Source organism: Siphateles boraxobius, unplaced genomic scaffold (genome assembly GCF_051911475.1).
Source record: "Siphateles boraxobius isolate OS27281-9 unplaced genomic scaffold, OSU_SipBor_1 77, whole genome shotgun sequence".
NCBI lineage: Eukaryota > Metazoa > Chordata > Actinopteri > Cypriniformes > Leuciscidae > Siphateles > Siphateles boraxobius.
Genome location: NW_027509205.1, coordinates 1,314,687 through 1,326,736, shown reverse-complemented (window position 1 = coordinate 1,326,736; position 12,050 = coordinate 1,314,687). Strand labels below are relative to the sequence as shown.

The 12,050-nt window shown below is 39.4% G+C and overlaps 11 non-coding genes across 11 annotated transcripts; 8 read left to right on the top strand and 3 right to left on the bottom strand.

Moving 5' to 3' along the window:
• Positions 1–429: 429 nt before the first annotated feature.
• trnae-uuc (transfer RNA glutamic acid (anticodon UUC)) lies at positions 430–501 on the top strand. Its single transcript has one exon. It is a non-coding gene; the product is annotated as a tRNA-Glu (tRNA).
• Positions 502–620: 119 nt separating this feature from the next.
• Positions 621–707, top strand: trnay-gua (transfer RNA tyrosine (anticodon GUA)). The gene is given in 2 exon segments: positions 621–657; positions 672–707. It is a non-coding gene; the product is annotated as a tRNA-Tyr (tRNA).
• Positions 708–822: 115 nt separating this feature from the next.
• trnae-cuc (transfer RNA glutamic acid (anticodon CUC)) lies at positions 823–894 on the bottom strand. The gene has a single exon. It is a non-coding gene; the product is annotated as a tRNA-Glu (tRNA).
• A 3,296-nt stretch (positions 895–4,190) lies between these two features.
• Positions 4,191–4,262, top strand: trnae-uuc (transfer RNA glutamic acid (anticodon UUC)). The gene has a single exon. It is a non-coding gene; the product is annotated as a tRNA-Glu (tRNA).
• Positions 4,263–4,381: 119 nt separating this feature from the next.
• trnay-gua (transfer RNA tyrosine (anticodon GUA)) lies at positions 4,382–4,468 on the top strand. The gene is given in 2 exon segments: positions 4,382–4,418; positions 4,433–4,468. It is a non-coding gene; the product is annotated as a tRNA-Tyr (tRNA).
• Positions 4,469–4,583: 115 nt separating this feature from the next.
• On the bottom strand, positions 4,584–4,655 carry trnae-cuc (transfer RNA glutamic acid (anticodon CUC)). The gene has a single exon. It is a non-coding gene; the product is annotated as a tRNA-Glu (tRNA).
• A 3,294-nt stretch (positions 4,656–7,949) lies between these two features.
• On the top strand, positions 7,950–8,021 carry trnae-uuc (transfer RNA glutamic acid (anticodon UUC)). Its single transcript has one exon. It is a non-coding gene; the product is annotated as a tRNA-Glu (tRNA).
• A 119-nt stretch (positions 8,022–8,140) lies between these two features.
• Positions 8,141–8,227, top strand: trnay-gua (transfer RNA tyrosine (anticodon GUA)). Its single transcript is given in 2 exon segments — positions 8,141–8,177; positions 8,192–8,227. It is a non-coding gene; the product is annotated as a tRNA-Tyr (tRNA).
• A 115-nt stretch (positions 8,228–8,342) lies between these two features.
• trnae-cuc (transfer RNA glutamic acid (anticodon CUC)) lies at positions 8,343–8,414 on the bottom strand. The gene has a single exon. It is a non-coding gene; the product is annotated as a tRNA-Glu (tRNA).
• Positions 8,415–11,708: 3,294 nt separating this feature from the next.
• trnae-uuc (transfer RNA glutamic acid (anticodon UUC)) lies at positions 11,709–11,780 on the top strand. Its single transcript has one exon. It is a non-coding gene; the product is annotated as a tRNA-Glu (tRNA).
• A 119-nt stretch (positions 11,781–11,899) lies between these two features.
• Positions 11,900–11,986, top strand: trnay-gua (transfer RNA tyrosine (anticodon GUA)). The gene is given in 2 exon segments: positions 11,900–11,936; positions 11,951–11,986. It is a non-coding gene; the product is annotated as a tRNA-Tyr (tRNA).
• Positions 11,987–12,050: the final 64 nt, after the last annotated feature.

The window sequence follows — 12,050 nt, the reverse complement described above, 5'->3', positions numbered from 1 at the left end:
GATTCTAGGTTCGACTCCTGGCTGGCTCGCTCTGCCTCGTTTACTATGCTGTCAGCCCTTAGCCGTTTTATTAACCCATAGTTTTTGTTATTATTATTATTGGATTGATTGAGAAATATTAAAAATTGACAGTCCAACAATAGGCTGCTTTGTCAGTAGGATAACGGTTACCATACAATACTATGCGTCTTTTAAAATGCATTGCATGAGTACTGTCACAAGGACATTGCTTTACGACCAGTTTGTACTGTCTATTATACCATCGCAAGAATGGGAGGAAACTGAGCCCCTCATGAGGCAAATGAGAGCTCCCTCTGTTGAGCCTGATGAAATTGAATTCAGTAAACAATCCCTTCGGATCATTCCCATGTTCTTAAAGGGGACGGTCACACACTAGAAGTAAAAGGTCTGCTCCAGGCATAAGGAAGATCCCATATGGTCTAGCGGTCAGGATTCCTGGTTTTCACCCAGGCGGCCCGGGTTCGACTCCCGGTATGGGAAGATCGGGTTGTCTTTGCATCACTTAATCGAAACAACCAGCATGTATGTCTGTATCAGTTTTAGCCAGTGGCGGAGATTCAGCAACCTGATATGTTGAGGTTCTGTCCCCAATCAGTGTGCCTTCGATAGCTCAGCTGGAAGAGCGGAGGACTGTAGGTGGCAAGTTGGCAATCCTTAGGTCGCTGGTTCAACTCCGGCTCGAATGAGTTCTTTTTCACACATAAACTTTTCCTTGGCCCTGCTTCTCGACGAGGGTGTTAGCGCTTGAGTTCGTATTTCGCCATTTTACAATCACGGCCGCCGGTGGTGGGCAAAAACTCATTCCCTGACAGGGAATCGAACCCGGGCCGCGGCGGTGAGAGCGCCGAATCCTAACCACTAGACCACCAGGGAAAGTCTGCTGACGACTTGCCCTCAAGCCTGGCTGTGGCCTTTACCCGATTTTGCAGCAAGACCACTAATACTTGTATTTTACTCCAGGAGAGGAGACGTCACCGACCCTGGCAAACTGACAAACTGTCACAGACTCTGTAGGAATATCCTAACAACACCACAACTTGCCATGAAAACAAAAACAATAAGATCGCCAACCTGCATCTCGAAGGTTTTTAAAGCAGTTTTTTGCAGACGTCTGTGGCCCTGGATCCCAGTTCTTCCACTGAGAAACTGTCACAGGCTCTGTAGTAATATCCTAACAACACCACAACTTAACATGTATTTTATTTTATTTCCTTTATTTTTCCAGGAAGGTCCCATTGAGATTAAAAGAAATCCCTTCCTCCAGGGAGTCCTGGCCAAGATGGCCACACTACAAATCACACACAAACACATATAAAACATTCCAGAAAGTCAGGGCACAACATTCATCATAAATCAAGTAAAACAACAGCATGATTCAATCATTGTATGCTGCAGTAAAAATTTTTAATACATTCAAAGGAGGAATTGTTTCAGGAGGGACAGTAGCTTGAAATTCATTCCACAGCCATGGAGCATAGTAGGAGAAAGATGATTTACCATGCTCTGAATGTACCCTAGGTACTACTAATTTAATCCCATTAGATGATCTAGTGCTATAGTTCTTTCTACATAAACATAGAAGACTAGTAATGTAATTTGGAAGTCTACCCATCAATGTCTTTAGAATAAATTCTAACATATGGGATTTCCTTCTTTGATATAAAGAGGACCAACCCAAATAGTTGTGCAGCAAACAATGATGAGTACGTGAACAAGAATTTGTTATAAAACGCAGTGCAGCATGATAAACGCCATCCAGCCTTTTCAATAAATATGTAGACGCATGCATGTAAACAACATCACCATAGTCTAAAATAGGTAAAATAGTACTCTGTATTATTCTCTTTCTAGCTATAAAGGAAAAACATTTTTTTTCCCGAAAAAGAAAACCCAGTCTTGGTTTAAGCCTTTTCACCAAGTAATTAATGTGAACATCAAAGGCTAACTTCTCATCGAGCCATATTCCTACATATTTATAAGTTGGTACTCTTTCTATATGTAAACCCTCAATAGTCAGAATAGGCATAACAGTAGACATAGAACGGCTACGTGTAAAAAGAATATACTTCGTTTTATTTACATTTAAAACTAATTTTAGTTTCAACAAAGTAAGCTGAAAAGTATAAAAAGAATCCTTAAGAATTTCAATAGCCTGAGACACAGAGGATGCAGTGGAGTAAATAATTGTATCGTCAGCATAAAAATGTAGCTTTGCGGATTGTATTCTCTGCCCCAATTCATTAATAAAAATAGAAAAAAGAAATGGTGCCAATAAAGAACCTTGCGGGACACCCTTCCTGACTATTACCATGGATGAGGTGTAATTATCTACAGCAACACATTGAGTTCTATCCGATAAATAATTTTTAAACCAACTCACAGCCGAATTATCGAGGCCAACACTTTTAAGCCTCCGTAACAGTAAAACATGATCCACTAAGTCAAACGCTTTTGTCAAATAAAAAAATAAGGCAGCACAATGTTGTCTATTATCGAGAGCAGTAATTAAATCATGTAGTAGCTGTTATCGTACTATGGCCCGCTCTAAATCCTGACTGAAATGCGTTGTAAATATCATGACTAAGTAGATATTCTTTCATTTGATCATTTATAATAGATTCAAAAACTTTTGCTAAAACCGGTAATTTAGAAATCGGACGATAATTATTCAAATCGGAAGGATCGCCTCCTTTTAATAAAGGCATAACCATAGCCGATTTCCAAGATGGTGGAATTACATTAGTGGATTGAGACTCAAATTAAAAATCGATGCAATAGGTTCGGCAATAATATCTGCTGACAATTTTTAAAAAATTGGTTCAATTTGGTCAGACCCACCTGATTTCTTACAGTCTAAATTTCGGAGTAGTTTACGAACTTGGGACGGCAATACAGGGGCAAAAGAAAATAAATCTGATTCACTATTAGTCAACTCATCAGTTCTCTGTTCATCAAGGACCAAGGAATTGTCTGTTATCAAACCAGCTGAAATAAAATTACTATTAAACGTATTAACAATATCAGCCTTGTCTGTAATCAATCTTTGATTCAATTTTAAAACTTTTGGAAGATTAGTGGATGTATTTGATCCTATAAAAGATTTCGTTAATTTCCAAAATTTAGAAGGACAATTCATGTTATCATTAATCAGGTTTAAATAATACTGACTCTTCGAACTTTATATTAATTTTGTACACTTATTTCGTAATAATCTATATTGAGACCAGTCCTCCTCACCATTTGTTTTCTTTGCTTTAGACCAAGCCACGTTTCTTTGCTTAATAAGATTAGAGACGGATTGATTGAACCAAATATTATTTCTACCTCTCACCCGAAATCTACGTAAAGGAGCATGTTTATCACAAATTTCTAGAAAGATAGATTTGAAATAATCCCAAGCATCAACCACATCAGGTATAATTGAAACCAACTGTAAATCACTATTATATAGATCATGCAAAAAAGCCTGTACATTAAAATTTTTAAATTGACGTTTAAGATTTGAATTGAGAATTGAGATCCCCAACATGTGAGGCCTCCATCTTGAAGGTTTTTGTAGCAGGCCCCTCATCTGACCCCTTCCTGATGTTGGGTCCAGGTCTGTTAATAGCATGAGAAAAAGTAGATGTCATCACAGGCCTCTGCCCAGTCGAAAACCAACAGGTGTCGTGTAAGCTCACGGACACCTGATCAGGGGGCCAGTGGTGCAATGGATAAAGCGTCTGACTACGGATCAGAAGATTCTAGGTTCGACTCCTGGCTGGCTCGCTCTGCCTCGTTTACTATGCTGTCAGCCCTTAGCCGTTTTATTAACCCATAGTTTTTGTTATTATTATTATTGGATTGATTGAGAAATATTAAAAATTGACAGTCCAACAATAGGCTGCTTAGTCAGTAGGATAACGGTTACCATACAATACTATGCGTCTTTTAAAATGCATTGCATGAGTACTGTCACAAGGACATTGCTTTACGACCAGTTTGTACTGTCTATTATACCATCGCAAGAATGGGAGGAAACTGAGCCCCTCATGAGGCAAATGAGAGCTCCCTCTGTTGAGCCTGATGAAATTGAATTCAGTAAACAATCCCTTCGGATCATTCCCATGTTCTTAAAGGGGACGGTCACACACTAGAAGTAAAAGGGTCTGCTCCAGGCATAAGGAAGATCCCATATGGTCTAGCGGTCAGGATTCCTGGTTTTCACCCAGGCGGCCCGGGTTCGACTCCCGGTATGGGAAGATCGGGTTGTCTTTGCATCACTTAATCGAAACAACCAGCATGTATGTCTGTAGCAGTTTTAGCCAGTGGCGGAGATTCAGCAACCTGATATGTTGAGGTTCTGTCCCCAATCAGTGTGCCTTCGATAGCTCAGCTGGAAGAGCGGAGGACTGTAGGTGGCAAGTTGGCAATCCTTAGGTCGCTGGTTCAACTCCGGCTCGAAGGAGTTCGTTTTCACACATAAACTTTTCCTTGGCCCTGCTTCTCGACGAGGGTGTTAGCGCTTGAGTTCGTATTTCGCCATTTTACAATCACGGCCGCCGGTGGTGGGCAAAAACTCATTCCCTGACCGGGAATCAAACCCGGGCCGCGGCGGTGAGAGCGCCGAATCCTAACCACTAGACCACCAGGGAAAGTCTGCTGACGACTTGCCCTCAAGCCTGGCTGTGGCCTTTACCCGATTTTGCAGCAAGACCACTAATACTTGTATTTTACTCCAGGAGAGGAGACGTCACCGACCCTGGCAAACTGACAAACTGTCACAGACTCTGTAGGAATATCCTAACAACACCACAACTTGCCATGAAAACAAAAACAATAAGATCGCCAACCTGCATCTCGAAGGTTTTTAAAGCAGTTTTTTGCAGACGTCTGTGGCCCTGGATCCCAGTTCTTCCACTGAGAAACTGTCACAGGCTCTGTAGTAATATCCTAACAACACCACAACTTAACATGTATTTTATTTTATTTCCTTTATTTTTCCAGGAAGGTCCCATTGAGATTAAAAGAAATCCCTTCCTCCAGGGAGTCCTGGCCAAGATGGCCACACTACAAATCACACACAAACACATATAAAACATTCCAGAAAGTCAGGGCACAACATTCATCATAAATCAAGTAAAACAACAGCATGATTCAATCATTGTATGCTGCAGTAAAAAATTTTAATACATTCAAAGGAGGAATTGTTTCAGGAGGGACAGTAGCTTGAAATTCATTCCACAGCCATGGAGCATAGTAGGAGAAAGATGATTTACCATGCTCTGAATGTACCCTAGGTACTACTAATTTAATCCCATTAGATGATCTAGTGCTATAGTTCTTTCTACATAAACATAGAAGACTAGTAATGTAATTTGGAAGTCTACCCATCAATGTCTTTACAATAAATTCTAACATATGGGATTTCCTTCTTTGATATAAAGAGGACCAACCCAAATAGTTGTGCAGCAAACAATGATGAGTACGTGAACAAGAATTTGTTATAAAACGCAGTGCAGCATGATAAACGCCATCCAGCCTTTTCAATAAATATGTAGACGCATGCATGTAAACAACATCACCATAGTCTAAAATAGGTAAAATAGTACTCTGTATTATTCTCTTTCTAGCTATAAAGGAAAAACATTTTTTTTCCCGAAAAAGAAAACCCAGTCTTGGTTTAAGCCTTTTCACCAAGTAATTAATGTGAACATCAAAGGCTAACTTCTCATCGAGCCATATTCCTACATATTTATAAGTTGGTACTCTTTCTATATGTAAACCCTCAATAGTCAGAATAGGCATAACAGTAGACATAGAACGGCTACGTGTAAAAAGAATATACTTCGTTTTATTTACATTTAAAACTAATTTTAGTTTCAACAAAGTAAGCTGAAAAGTATAAAAAGAATCCTTAAGAATTTCAATAGCCTGAGACACAGAGGATGCAGTGGAGTAAATAATTGTATCGTCAGCATAAAAATGTAGCTTTGCGGATTGTATTCTCTGCCCCAATTCATTAATAAAAATAGAAAAAAGAAATGGTGCCAATAAAGAACCTTGCGGGACACCCTTCCTGACTATTACCATGGATGAGGTGTAATTATCTACAGCAACACATTGAGTTCTATCCGATAAATAATTTTTAAACCAACTCACAGCCGAATTATCGAGGCCAACACTTTTAAGCCTCCGTAACAGTAAAACATGATCCACTAAGTCAAACGCTTTTGTCAAATAAAAAAATAAGGCAGCACAATGTTGTCTATTATCGAGAGCAGTAATTAAATCATGTAGTAGCTGTTATCGTACTATGGCCCGCTCTAAATCCTGACTGAAATGCGTTGTAAATATCATGACTAAGTAGATATTCTTTCATTTGATCATTTATAATAGATTCAAAAACTTTTGCTAAAACCGGTAATTTAGAAATCGGACGATAATTATTCAAATCGGAAGGATCGCCTCCTTTTAATAAAGGCATCACCATAGCCGATTTCCAAGATGGTGGAATTACATTAGTGGATAGACTCAAATTAAAAATCGATGCAATAGGTTCGGCAATAATATCTGCTGACAATTTTTAAAAAATTGGTTCAATTTGGTCAGACCCACCTGATTTCTTACAGTCTAAATTTCGGAGTAGTTTACGAACTTGGGACGGCAATACAGGGGCAAAAGAAAATAAATCTGATTCACTATTAGTCAACTCATCAGTTCTCTGTTCATCAAGGACCAAGGAATTGTCTGTTATCAAACCAGCTGAAATAAAATTACTATTAAACGTATTAACAATATCAGCCTTGTCTGTAATCAATCTTTGATTCAATTTTAAAACTTTTGGAAGATTAGTGGATGTATTTGATCCTATAAAAGATTTCGTTAATTTCCAAAATTTAGAAGGACAATTCATGTTATCATTAATCAGGTTTAAATAATACTGACTCTTCGAACTTTATATTAATTTTGTACACTTATTTCGTAATAATCTATATTGAGACCAGTCCTCCTCACCATTTGTTTTCTTTGCTTTAGACCAAGCCACGTTTCTTTGCTTAATAAGATTAGAGACGGATTGATTGAACCAAATATTATTTCTACCTCTCACCCGAAATCTACGTAAAGGAGCATGTTTATCACAAATTTCTAGAAAGATAGATTTGAAATAATCCCAAGCATCAACCACATCAGGTATAATTGAAACCAACTGTAAATCACTATTATATAGATCATGCAAAAAAGCCTGTACATTAAAATTTTTAAATTGACGTTTAAGATTTGAATTGAGAATTGAGATCCCCAACATGTGAGGCCTCCATCTTGAAGGTTTTTGTAGCAGGCCCCTCATCTGACCCCTTCCTGATGTTGGGTCCAGGTCTGTTAATAGCATGAGAAAAAGTAGATGTCATCACAGGCCTCTGCCCAGTCGAAAACCAACAGGTGGCGTGTAAGCTCACGGACACCTGATCAGGGGGCCAGTGGTGCAATGGATAAAGCGTCTGACTACGGATCAGAAGATTCTAGGTTCGACTCCTGGCTGGCTCGCTCTGCCTCGTTTACTATGCTGTCAGCCCTTAGCCGTTTTATTAACCCATAGTTTTTGTTATTATTATTATTGGATTGATTGAGAAATATTAAAAATTGACAGTCCAACAATAGGCTGCTTTGTCAGTAGGATAACGGTTACCATACAATACTATGCGTCTTTTAAAATGCATTGCATGAGTACTGTCACAAGGACATTGCTTTACGACCAGTTTGTACTGTCTATTATACCATCGCAAGAATGGGAGGAAACTGAGCCCCTCATGAGGCAAATGAGAGCTCCCTCTGTTGAGCCTGAGGAAATTGAATTCAGTAAACAATCCCTTCGGATCATTCCCATGTTCTTAAAGGGGACGGTCACACACTAGAAGTAAAAGGGTCTGCTCCAGGCATAAGGAAGATCCCATATGGTCTAGCGGTCAGGATTCCTGGTTTTCACCCAGGCGGCCCGGGTTCGACTCCCGGTATGGGAAGATCGGGTTGTCTTTGCACCACTTAATCGAAACAACCAGCATGTATGTCTGTAGCAGTTTTAGCCAGTGGCGGAGATTCAGCAACCTGATATGTTGAGGTTCTGTCCCCAAGCAGTGTGCCTTCGATAGCTCAGCTGGAAGAGCGGAGGACTGTAGGTGGCAAGTTGGCAATCCTTAGGTCGCTGGTTGAACTCCGGCTCGAAGGAGTTCTTTTTCACACATAAACTTTTCCTTGGCCCTGCTTCTCGACGAGGGTGTTAGCGCTTGAGTTCGTATTTCGCCATTCTACAATCACGGCCGCCGGTGGTGGGCAAAAACTCATTCCCTGACCGGGAATCGAACCCGGGCCGCGGCGGTGAGAGCGCCGAATCCTAACCACTAGACCACCAGGGAAAGTCTGCTGACGACTTGCCCTCAAGCCTGGCTGTGGCCTTTACCCGATTTTGCAGCAAGACCACTAATACTTGTATTTTACTCCAGGAGAGGAGACGTCACCGACCCTGGCAAACTGACAAACTGTCACAGACTCTGTAGGAATATCCTAACAACACCACAACTTGCCATGAAAACAAAAACAATAAGATCGCCAACCTGCATCTCGAAGGTTTTTAAAGCAGTTTTTTGCAGACGTCTGTGGCCCTGGATCCCAGTTCTTCCACTGAGAAACTGTCACAGGCTCTGTAGTAATATCCTAACAACACCACAACTTAACATGTATTTTATTTTATTTCCTTTATTTTTCCAGGAAGGTCCCATTGAGATTAAAAGAAATCCCTTCCTCCAGGGAGTCCTGGCCAAGATGGCCACACTACAAATCACACACAAACACATATAAAACATTCCAGAAAGTCAGGGCACAACATTCATCATAAATCAAGTAAAACAACAGCATGATTCAATCATTGTATGCTGCAGTAAAAATTTTTAATACATTCAAAGGAGGAATTGTTTCAGGAGGGACAGTAGCTTGAAATTCATTCCACAGCCATGGAGCATAGTAGGAGAAAGATGATTTACCATGCTCTGAATGTACCCTAGGTACTACTAATTTAATCCCATTAGATGATCTAGTGCTATAGTTCTTTCTACATAAACATAGAAGACTAGTAATGTAATTTGGAAGTCTACCCATCAATGTCTTTACAATAAATTCTAACATATGGGATTTCCTTCTTTGATATAAAGAGGACCAACCCAAATAGTTGTGCAGCAAACAATGATGAGTACGTGAACAAGAATTTGTTATAAAACGCAGTGCAGCATGATAAACGCCATCCAGCCTTTTCAATAAATATGTAGACGCATGCATGTAAACAACATCACCATAGTCTAAAATAGGTAAAATAGTACTCTGTATTATTCTCTTTCTAGCTATAAAGGAAAAACATTTTTTTTCCCGAAAAAGAAAACCCAGTCTTGGTTTAAGCCTTTTCACCAAGTAATTAATGTGAACATCAAAGGCTAACTTCTCATCGAGCCATATTCCTACATATTTATAAGTTGGTACTCTTTCTATATGTAAACCCTCAATAGTCAGAATAGGCATAACAGTAGACATAGAACGGCTACGTGTAAAAAGAATATACTTCGTTTTATTTACATTTAAAACTAATTTTAGTTTCAACAAAGTAAGCTGAAAAGTATAAAAAGAATCCTTAAGAATTTCAATAGCCTGAGACACAGAGGATGCAGTGGAGTAAATAATTGTATCGTCAGCATAAAAATGTAGCGCTGCGGATTGTATTCTCTGCCCCAATTCATTAATAAAAATAGAAAAAAGAAATGGTGCCAATAAAGAACCTTGCGGGACACCCTTCCTGACTATTACCATGGATGAGGTGTAATTATCTACAGCAACACATTGAGTTCTATCCGATAAATAATTTTTAAACCAACTCACAGCCGAATTATCGAGGCCAACACTTTTAAGCCTCCGTAACAGTAAAACATGATCCACTAAGTCAAACGCTTTTGTCAAATAAAAAAATAAGGCAGCACAATGTTGTCTATTATCGAGAGCAGTAATTAAATCATGTAGTAGCTATTATCGTACTATGGCCCGCTCTAAATCCTGACTGAAATGCGTTGTAAATATCATGACTAAGTAGATATTCTTTCATTTGATCATTTATAATAGATTCAAAAACTTTTGCTAAAACCGGTAATTTAGAAATCGGACGATAATTATTCAAATCGGAAGGATCGCCTCCTTTTAATAAAGGCATAACCATAGCCGATTTCCAAGATGGTGGAATTACATTAGTGGATAGACTCAAATTAAAAATCGATGCAATAGGTTCGGCAATAATATCTGCTGACAATTTTTAAAAAAATTGGTTCAATTTGGTCAGACCCACCTGATTTCTTACAGTCTAAATTTCGGAGTAGTTTACGAACTTGGGACGGCAATACAGGGGCAAAAGAAAATAAATCTGATTCACTATTAGTCAACTCATCAGTTCTCTGTTCATCAAGGACCAAGGAATTGTCTGTTATCAAACCAGCTGAAATAAAATTACTATTAAACGTATTAACAATATCAGCCTTGTCTGTAATCAATCTTTGATTCAATTTTAAAACTTTTGGAAGATTAGTGGATGTATTTGATCCTATAAAAGATTTCGTTAATTTCCAAAATTTAGAAGGACAATTCATGTTATCATTAATCAGGTTTAAATAATACTGACTCTTCGAACTTTATATTAATTTTGTACACTTATTTCGTAATAATCTATATTGAGACCAGTCCTCCTCACCATTTATTTTCTTTGCTTTAGACCAAGCCACGTTTCTTTGCTTAATAAGATTAGAGACGGATTGATTGAACCAAATATTATTTCTACCTCTCACCCGAAATCTACGTAAAGGAGCATGTTTATCACAAATTTCTAGAAAGATAGATTTGAAATAATCCCAAGCATCAACCACATCAGGTATAATTGAAACCAACTGTAAATCACTATTATATAGATCATGCAAAAAAGCCTGTACATTAAAATTTTTAAATTGACGTTTAAGATTTGAATTGAGAATTGAGATCCCCAACATGTGAGGCCTCCATCTTGAAGGTTTTTGTAGCAGGCCCCTCATCTGACCCCTTCCTGATGTTGGGTCCAGGTCTGTTAATAGCATGAGAAAAAGTAGATGTCATCACAGGCCTCTGCCCAGTCGAAAACCAACAGGTGGCGTGTAAGCTCACGGACACCTGATCAGGGGGCCAGTGGTGCAATGGATAAAGCGTCTGACTACGGATCAGAAGATTCTAGGTTCGACTCCTGGCTGGCTCGCTCTGCCTCGTTTACTATGCTGTCAGCCCTTAGCCGTTTTATTAACCCATAGTTTTTGTTATTATTATTATTGGATTGATTGAGAAATATTAAAAATTGACAGTCCAACAATAGGCTGCTTTGTCAGTAGGATAACGGTTACCATACAATACTATGCGTCTTTTAAAATGCATTGCATGAGTACTGTCACAAGGACATTGCTTTACGACCAGTTTGTACTGTCTATTATACCATCGCAAGAATGGGAGGAAACTGAGCCCCTCATGAGGCAAATGAGAGCTCCCTCTGTTGAGCCTGATGAAATTGAATTCAGTAAACAATCCCTTCGGATCATTCCCATGTTCTTAAAGGGGACGGTCACACACTAGAAGTAAAAGGTCTGCTCCAGGCATAAGGAAGATCCCATATGGTCTAGCGGTCAGGATTCCTGGTTTTCACCCAGGCGGCCCGGGTTCGACTCCCGGTATGGGAAGATCGGGTTGTCTTTGCATCACTTAATCGAAACAACCAGCATGTATGTCTGTATCAGTTTTAGCCAGTGGCGGAGATTCAGCAACCTGATATGTTGAGGTTCTGTCCCCAATCAGTGTGCCTTCGATAGCTCAGCTGGAAGAGCGGAGGACTGTAGGTGGCAAGTTGGCAATCCTTAGGTCGCTGGTTCAACTCCGGCTCGAATGAGTTCTTTTTCACACATAAACTTTTCCTTGGCCCTGCTTCTCGACGAGGGTGTTAGCGCTTGAGT